Source organism: Thalassophryne amazonica, chromosome 12, assembly GCF_902500255.1.
Source record: "Thalassophryne amazonica chromosome 12, fThaAma1.1, whole genome shotgun sequence".
Taxonomy (NCBI): Eukaryota; Metazoa; Chordata; class Actinopteri; order Batrachoidiformes; family Batrachoididae; genus Thalassophryne; species Thalassophryne amazonica.
Genome location: NC_047114.1, coordinates 63,664,200 through 63,674,595, shown reverse-complemented (window position 1 = coordinate 63,674,595; position 10,396 = coordinate 63,664,200).

Below are 10,396 nucleotides of genomic sequence, written 5' to 3'. Positions count from 1 at the left end.
ATGTATAAAATGTATTGAAAATAACCTCAGGAAACTTATCTGGTGGAACAAGGGCATAAATACACAGGAAAAACAAGGTAAAATATAATGGCGGGAATGGGGTAAAAACAACAAACAAACAAAAAAAACAAACTAGATAAATTAAAATGATTACAGAAGAAATAAAAAATGCACTGAACAGAAATACCAAGGTATTAATCAAGGCAAAAGAAGGCTGGAATTTAGGATAGCTGAAAACATAGAGAGAGATGTGTTGGAGGTGAAGTGAGGGTTGAAGCTGTCAACTGATCACCTTCTGGTGAACAGCAGGATAAGCCACTGAACCCACCTGGAAAACCTAAAGGAGTTGTGAGTGTTCTCTGGGAATATTTGGTGGAAGAACCTGTCCAGATGGCCTTCAGCTCACACTTTTGAAATAATTCTTCTTGCATTGCAAAGGAAGCTGGAATGGTCCATGTTCAAGGCCTCTATTGCTGAAGCAGTTGCCCTGAGTTGTAGGCAGATGGTTGTTGGTCACGGTGGCAACCCAATTCTGATGGACACCCGCGGTAAGAGAAGCTGTTAGGCTGAATAAGGAAGCCTTTTCAATATAGTTCAGACAGAGATAGTAGGAATCAGTAGACAGGTACCGACATGCCAGAAGGACTCTAACCTCAGTGGTTGCTGAGGCAAACGTTTGGGTGTGGAAGGAGATTGGAGAGGCCATGGGGAATGACTTTTGGTCTACCTCAAAGCGGTTCTGGCAATCTATGTGATGACTCAGGAAAGGGAGGTAGTCCTTAGCCAAGCTGTTTTCAGCAATAATAAGCTGGACTCAGGATATTGTCAAGCAGTGTAAGGAACACTTTGAGGATTACCTCAACCTACTGACATACCTTCCTCAGAGGGAGGAGGAAGGGATGGAAGGCTCAGGCGAATCTAGTGCTGTCTTCCTGAGCACTTTGTAGTGCCAAGTCACTGGGAGTGGAAAAAAATTGCTCTGAGATTCTGAAGTCTCTGGATGTCGTTGGGCTGTCATGGCTGACACACATATACACTGTTGCATGGAAGGGGACAGCTCCTCTGGATTGGCAAACTGGGGTGGTGGTCCCCATCTTTAAAAAAAAAGTGAACTGGAGAGTGTGTCCCAATTATAGAGGAATCACACTTGCTAAGACAGTCAAACCTCAGAGCAATGTGGGTTTCATCCTGGTTATGGAATGGTGCACCAGCTCTTTAACCTCACATGGATATCCAAGACTTGGGAGTATGCCCAGTCAGTCAATGTGTGTTTTGTGGACTTGGAAAAGGCCTGTAAACAGGTACCCTAAGGAGTCTTTTTGGGAGGTGCCTGAGAGTATGGGGTACCGGATTCACTTTGCGATCTCTGTGCAACCAAAGTAGGAGCTGTGTCCACATTTTCTGCATTTCATCAGACCTATTTCTGATGGGTGTTGGACTCTACTTGTTACCAATCCTGTTTGTGATTTTCATGGACAGGATTTCAAAGCACAATCACGGACTGATTGGTGACTTCAGAATTGCGTCTCTGTTTTTTAAATTTAGTTTGTAGATGATATGGTTCTGTTGGCTTCATTGGAAAGTGACCTCCACTGTGTATTGGGCAGGACTGAGGCTGAGTGGGAAGTGACTGGGATGAGGATCAGTTGATCCTAACTAAAATCAAATCACTCCGTCTCGTCCATAGACCTAATGCACTGTACTTTCCAAGTGTTATTGAAATCAGATGAGGTTTAGGTTTCTCACTTGTTCTATTCGTTTTTGTTTGTGGCTTCTGTTTTATAGAATGGCAGTAGCAGATGGCTTTCCCACTGAAACTGGTCTGTTTGAGGTTTCTTCCTGAAAATAACTAAATAAATTCATTAAAATAGTTTTTCATTGCCACTGTCAGTGTGCTTGCTCCTGGGACAGGTACTTTACTCCTTCATAGTGGTTTGAGATTACTTATATTGTGATTTGGTACTATTTAAATTAAGTGAAATTGAATCTACAAGAGGGCAGCATGGTGGCTTAATGGTTAGCACTGTTGCCTCACAACGAGAAAGGTCATGGGTTCGAGTCCCATCTGTGGCCTTTTTGTGTGGAGTTTGCATGTTCTCCCCATGTTTGTGTGGGTTCTCTCCGGGTGCTCCGGCTTCCTCCCACATCCAAAGACACGCAGGTTAGGTGGATTGGAAACTTTAAATTATCTGTAGGCGTGTGTGCGGGATGTGTTTGTCTATATGTGGCCCTGCGACAGACTGGCTTCCTGTCCAAGGTGTACTCGAGGCTGACATTTTTTCGGGAATCCCACGGGTCACGGGATTCCCGTGGGATTCAGTCAGTGCAGAGTGTGCGCACGCTGAGCACAGAGAGAAAATGAACACAAACTAAAATGTGGTGCTGCCTTTATGTCTTTATGGACTGTTCTGACGGTACATCCTGTTTACACCATGTGCGCGTGTCAGTGACAGTTATACTGAATTTATGAGATGAAATAAATGGTCAAAATTCCTTAAAAAATTAGAATATAGGAATGAACAGAATAAAAATCACACACACGTGTTTAAAAAACCCATGTGGAGAAACTCTGCAGTGATGTTCAGAAGCAGAAATCACAAAAAGCAGCTGAGAACTCTGAACTTTAACAGGCTGTTATTTTCCAAAGATATTTATTTTAGAGGACTTAATTCAGTTGTTTTATGTTCAAGCACAAAACATGACTGAGAAGGAGAAAAAAAAGAGGAAATGAACTCTTGTCATAACAAAAATACAAGCTGCTGAGTTTTATTTTTCAAAGTTATTAGGCTGCAGCTCTGTTTCATTTATTTCAAAGTGTTACCGCTTATTATTTTCAAAAATCATGAGTCAAATCAGTCTGCATTGTTCAGTTTTTCCAGCACGTTTGTGTATTTTTTCCTTCTTTAAAAGAGTTTGGTGTTTGCGTTTGTTCTACAAAGTTTGAAGAAAACAATAAAATGTTAACACTTTTCGTTATAACAGTTCTTTAATTTCAGAAATGCAACAGAAACAACCACAAATCAGAAAACGTTGGGACTGTATGTAAAATTAAGATAAAAATAAAAATGTTGCACTATTCCCAGTTTCTCCACTCACACCCACAGAAGCCAAAAGTTCTTCCAGAGTTGTGTCTTGGTGGCTTCCCTCACTTGTCTTCTTCCACCATGGACATTTAGTTTTTGAGAACTGCCTATCTGACACAGATTTACCATAAAGTACCACACTGTTTGTATTTCTGAATGATTGATATAATTGAAATCTAAGAAATATTCAGTGACTTGGAGATTTTCATGTATTCATCCTCTGACAATTCTCAAGAAAACTGGCTGTAAAAATGATTAATTAATTCTTACATTTAGAAAAAACTGCCCTGTTCCAACCTTTTTTTTTATTGGAAAATGATGCAGGTCTTAAATGTAAGGATGGATATATATTAACAAAAAATAAATAAAAATAAGGTTGACCACACAAAACATGAAACATGTTGGTTTCATACAGTCTGCAGTTACAGAAATAGAAGACAAAGTAAATGTCAGGATCATTACATGCCCACCACCACATTTTGAAAAACTGTAAGACCACAGGCCATGCATTATTTATGTTTTGTGTCTTTTGGTGAAGTTTTTTTTTTTTTTTTTTGGATTAAGGCAATAACTGCCTCCCTGTATTACCACAGATGAAGTATTCCTGTTGCCATTGATGCCTTTATGGCGTCAAATCTTGCGCATAATCACGTTCTCGCTGGGGAGGCCGAGATTTCCTTGTCAGTGTAAACAAACGTTTGAGGCAAACTTGTTTGCAACAAAATGATCGTTTCTCTATATTGATTACAGACCCTGCAGTGGATCTGTAATCAAGTGCTTCTGCAGAGCAGCTTTGCTTTGAACCTTGAACCAATGAAGCAGTGCTTCGATCTAAAATATGCTGCTTCGTTGGTTGTTTGTTTTATTTCACTTTGTCTTCATTTTTCCCGCTAAAACCCTAAAGAGCATATGTCTGTGAGTAATATTTACCTTTTTTATATTAAACCGACGTGTTATGGTCTTCTGAAACAGTTGATAGATGTATTTTATAATTCAAAAACGGGACCGATGCTAACGCGTTAGCATGTCTATGGCATTTTCAATGTTAAAGTTAGCATTAAGCTGAGCCATTATCAAGCAAAATGGTTAGAAGAGGGTGAACAAAATTCAAGATACTTCTTTAAATTAGAAAAGCAGAGACAAACTAAAAATAGTATAAATAAGCTTTCTATTAGTGGCAGTATTATAGATAATCCTAAAGACATATCCAGGTACTGTGAAAATTTTTATAAAACCCTTTATAAGTCCAACCTCTCACTAATACATAGGAATAATTTTTTTAATGGTGTAGCTAATGTAAAATCTATCGGTGAATCTAATAAAAAAATATGCGATTCACCAATTACACTTGTGGAGAATTCTGATGCTGTTAAAAAGCTTAAATTGAACAAATCTCCCGGCACAGATGGACTAACATCTGAGTTTTATAAAGCTTTCTCTTCTCAGCTTGCTCCCTTTTTGTTAAAGGTTTTTTCAGAAAGTATAAACAAGGAACAGCTTCCTCCTTCACTATGTCAAGGACTAATAACACTAATTCCGAAGCCCCACAAAGATGCTTTATTTTTAGATAATTGGCGTCCAATTACCCTCCTCAATAATGATTATAAAATCTTAGCTCTCTGTCTTGCAATAAAATTAAAAAAGGTCTTGCATGAAATTATTGAAGAGTCCCAGAATGGTTTTATGACTGGTAGATACATCATAGACAATATTAGACTTATTTTAGATCTAGTAGATTACTCAGATTTTATTTCAGATGATAGCTTTATTTTATTCTTAGACTTCCATAAAGCATTCGATTCAGTAGAGCATAACTTTTTGTTCAAAACTTTAGATCTTTTTGACTTTGGTGAATACTTTAAGAAATCTGTCCGAACTTTGTATGCCGTTGCTAACAGCTCAGTAAAGCTTCCACATGGTACCACACATAGATTTGAGGTGAATGAGGCATCCGACAAGGATGCCCGTTAAGTGCATTCTTATTCTTGTTACCTATGCAAATATTAGCAAATTTAATTCAAAATAGTGACCTAAAGGGCATTACTGTTGCTGGCCGAGAAATACGCTTGAGTCAGTTGGCCGATGACACGACTCTTTTTTTAAGAGATGCCTCTCAAATAGACTGTGTTATAAAATTGTTGGACAATTTTTCAATGGCTTCAGGCCTCAAGCTCAACCTTTCTAAGTGTGAATTATTTCCTATTAAATGCTGTGACAATTTGGAAATTTTAGGAATCCCTGTGAAGCAAAAAGTGAAATATTTAAGAGTCACTATTATGAAAATGAAGACCCAAGACAAGAAGAAAACTTTGAGCCTCTCATTCTGTTAATTAAAAAAAAATTCAATTTGTCGATTCAAAGAGACCTATCTATTTCGGGTAGAATATTACTGTCCAAAGCTGAAGGCATTTCAAGTTTAGTTTACGCAAGCTCTGCCCTTGAAGTTTCAAATAACATAAATACACAGGTTGATAAAATCTTATTTGATTTTATTTGGGAAAAAAAAGTCCCACCTCATTAAAAGAAATGTAATGATTAATAAAATATCCTCAGGGGGATTTAATGTACTAGACTTTAAAACTTTACATTCATCTTTCAAAATCAAGTGGATTCAAAGATATTTACAAAATCCAAACTCTTCATGGAACTTCATCTCTACTCATGTCTTTGAGGCATTAGGAGGTTTAAAATTTCTATTAAGATGTAATTACAAAATTGAGAGACTTCCAGTTAAACTCTCTAATTTTCACAAACAGCTATTATTATCTTGGTCCCTCGTTCATAAGCACAATTTTTCACCCCACAAATACTGTATTTGGAATAATCAAGATATATGCTTTAAGCACAAATCAGTTTACTTACAAAATTGGGTCAACCATGGTATGTATGGTATGGTATCATATGTACATCAGTTATTTAACAAAGATGGCCTTACTTACAACTATGATGAATTTCTACGTGTCTATAACTTCCCAATTTTGCCAAAAGAATTTGCTGTGGTCTTCGATGCAATTCCTTCTGGGGTTAAAATGTTAATTAAGCCTTGAGCCTTGTTGCAGTTTTTTTTTTTGTTTTTTTTTTGTATATTTTCAATAGATATTTTCCTAAAAAAACCCAAATGCTACTTTTCTGAAGGCGGAACTCAAGTGGTTATGGTATGACAAGACTAAAGCTATGAAGTGAAGCGAAAACAAACGATTTTGTTGAATACACATACACAAAACAAATGCTGACGCCTTCTCTATAAGGAACCTTTTTTTATTTTTACTTGTACATATCTTTTAATCTATAATGTTAATACTGTTTTTTTTCTCTCTCTCTCTCTTTTTTGTGGCCTTGTGCTTTGTTCACTTGTTTGTCATTGTATTTGCTAAAATAAAGTTCGGAAAAAAAAAATCAAGCCTCCCTCCCCAGCATGCAAAGGATTCTGGGATACTCTAAAACTGTCATTATCTTCTGAAATAAAACTGCAGAACACTAAAGCATAAAAACTAAAAGAAGGAAAAAATGGGAGCGGTACAGGAGCAGGAGTCATTCTGAATGGGAGCAGGATGGGAGTGGGAGTCATTTTACCAGGAATGGGATGAGACAGGAATTTTTTTTTTACTCTGGCCTGGTAATGGGATGGGACAGGGGTGAAAATCTACTCCCGTGTCACCCTCTAAGGTGTACCCCGCCTTGCGCTCTGTGACTGCTGAGATAGGCACCAGTCCCCCGTGACCCTTAATTGGACTAAGCAGTTGAAGATGTGTGTGTGTGTGTGTGTGTGTGTGTGTGTGTGTGTGTGTGTGTGTGTGTGTGTGTGTGTGTGTGTGTGTGTGTGTGTGTGTGTGTGTGTGTGTGTGTGTGTGTGTGAATCTACAAGAAAATCCTCTTCCATCTCACTTACCATCATCATTTTCATGAACTTGTAGCAGGTTTCTGACGAGCATAATGAGAAACACACTTTTATACTCTGGACACTGCTCCTGCCATGGTCAAAGCTTGTTCTTTGACACTGGGTGCATGATTCTAAAGCTAATTAATACTTCTCTGTGGTTAGCCTATGTTGCTTCATCTGTTAGACTCACTCTTAAAAAAGTTTAATTAATTACTAGTAAACTAAAAAAAAAAACAACAACAAAATAAAAACTTGAACTGATGATCCAAACAATTACAGGTCAATATAACCTTACAATCTTGCCAGTGAAAAGAAGGGAGCAGTCGATGGGACTTACTAGTGTCCGCACAACCTAGAGATACCTGGATTACATTTACTGTGTGTGTAAACATTTCAACCTGACTCTGAGTTGGACACAGAATGAAAAAAACATTGCTTAGAGTCACAAACAAACCCCCACTGGTCTTAAAGGCAGGTACTACAAGGATTCTCTTCATACTGGCTTGACTTCACTGCAACCTTTGATCAATATTATTATTAGTGATAATATGATGTTTATCATTGTAGTCGATGAAGACCTTGATGTTTGCCTTTATGAATCGGGGAGTCGGGGCAGATCCACAGGGGGCTCAATGGACCACAAAAAAAAAAAAAATTAAAATCCCTGCCGAATACTGTTTCTGAACCCTCTATTCAGCAACAAGTGACTCAGCTAGATACATTTATAGCAGACCATGACTCAGTAAAGTGTAGCAAAAGTGTTCACTTTTTTTTAGCCACAGACATTTTAAATGTTCTGTTACTTGTCATAGCATCACATTCAAGGTTGCATGATACAAGTTCAAATGAATAAAAAACTGATTATAAAGTTTCTTTTCTCTGTGGTGTATTTTCAGGTAAAATATGTGCCAAAATGCAGGAAATAGTACCTAAAAATTCATAAATCCCCCCACCCCTTAGTCATGTCTCATTCATTCATAAATTTTTACAAAATCTTGGATCTGCCTGTGGGAGTGGTTTATTAGTCCAGTCCTTGCACTGAAATGCCTCCCACAGACTGTGCACAACTACTTTATCTCATCATATGACAGGGCCCTTAATTATCTTGGCCTCTATCTCCAATATGCACAAAATGTTCAGGCTACACTGTAAAAAAAAAAAGAAAAGAAAGAAAATCAATTGTTTTTACGGAAAAATTCTGGCAGCTGTGGTTGCCAGGGGAATTCTGTAAAAATTACAGTGAATATGAAAATGTTTGGTTTTACATAATTTAATTTTTTACGTAATTTAATTTTAATGGCCCTTTCCTGTTGAATTTGCTTGGCCATGCTGTTATTTAAATAGTTTTTTTTTTCTGTAATATTTACACATATAGTAAGCCCCTTCAGCTGCTCCCTTGTTTTCATTCGGGGTTGCCACAGCAAATCCAGCTTAGGTCTGCATGTTTTTTTGGCACAAGTTTTACGCCAGATTCCCTTCCTGACACAACCCCACATTACATGGAGAAATGTGGCAGGGGTGGGGTTTGAATAGGGAACCTTCCACACTGAAACCAAGCGCACTAACCACTTGGCCTGAGAGAACATAATCAGTGTACTTCACAGAGATGAGATGAGAACGAGCGCCTCCAGTTTGAAATTCAAACACAAATGCTATTTTTTGTGTAACATCACAATTACATAACATAGATTAAATTTTATTATGGTCATGTTGAAACGTATGTTACCTACTAACAAATACACAGTGGTGGGCACAGTTCCGCTAATCCATGAACCGATATCGGATTACCTTTTCAGATGACTTTCAAAACCATCATCCAATCAATTTATCTTCCAATTAGATTGCTAAAATGTTTTGAAGGTGAAGTGAATAAATCTGAAACAATTAAAATCCTTTGTTAAATCTGATAATTAACACTTACCTGTTAAATGTTTTGTAGCAGATTAACAACTCTAGTCTCTGTAAACAGAGGAGAGCTGGTTTCACGAGAAACCACTCTAGCCTCTGTAGTCAGAAGAGAACTGATCACAAGGTAATTGTTCTTGACACCATCCTAACTCATTGGCAATATTACCCAAGTCATCCAGAGGCATACAGTTTTAACTTATGGTTAAAATTTTAACCAAATAAATTTCAGACATGTTATTTAAATTAACATCACTTCTGAAGTTTTATGAAGTGAAAACATTAGCTATATGTTTTAGTTTTAAAGTATTGCACTAATTTTGAAGGTTTTAGTGTGGACATGCTGTGTCCAGGTGCATTATGGGTAATCTCAGTACAGTCGCAACAGGAGAAATGCATTTGAGACGCTCTGATCAGGCTCCACAAGGACAGCAGCATTAAACTCTTTGTATATTGTGCCTAAAACTCTTGTGAATATATTCTCTGGGTTTATAGACGTTGTTATTGTGTTTGCTTTATGTAAAAATGTCAGAAGAAGCTCAGGTTGCTTCTCCATTATTTTCAATTGGAATCACTGTGAGTTGTAATCTATTCCTGTTTGCTTTATAACATCCTGCTTATTGTCCTACAACACTGTTTATCGTCTTTGTTCCAGAGTAATATATATATGTCTGAAATTCGGTTTGCATTTATTAAATTTCACGCAGATTAAACATAGCAGACATGGATTATTTGGAATATTTGTTTTGACAAGATTTCATAGTCTCTACTGCCATCTACTGGCCAGTAGTGTTCATGGCAGTATTCGCCCTAAGTATTGAGATATCCCATAATCCTTTGTGCGTCTGAGAGTTATTGCAGCCTCTTGCAGCAGATAAAGAAATATTAAATTAAATTAAATTAAATCAAATTAACAGAAAAACAGAATTTTAACAGTGTCATTTTGAAATTTTAAACTGTATTGTACAGTTTTTGGTATTATGGTTTGTCTGTGTTTAAACTACAGTCATTTATAAATTCTACAAAGGTATATGATTATTTTAACATATTTGTACTTTTAAATTCACAGTTCACTTTCACTCCACACTACAAATTATTGCTTTCAGTTAAACACTATTGTTTTTCTTTTTACAGTTTTTATGTCTCATTTTACAGGATTTCCTAATTAATTTCACAGAATTTTCTTTACAGTGTATATCCCCACATACTGTCTGCCCTTCCAACAAAGAAGTTGTGCACAGCAGCTCTTGCCTGCACTCCACATGCAAAACCAGTCCTTATTTTATGCTCATGCATAAACCAGAGCACTAAAAAGTCCATCAGTAATGCTGACCATGCATCCTCACACGGGAGTATCCTGATGCTTGTGTCAGTGCTCACATAACAATATGCTGCACTTGTTGATCTATGGTGATTTAAGTGAATTTGTACAGATTATAGCATAACTGACATGTGTCAGGCACCTAAGTGGCTCTATTCTACTCTTTTCTACTCTTCTATTTTACTCTTCCTTTTTAGATATTTAGAT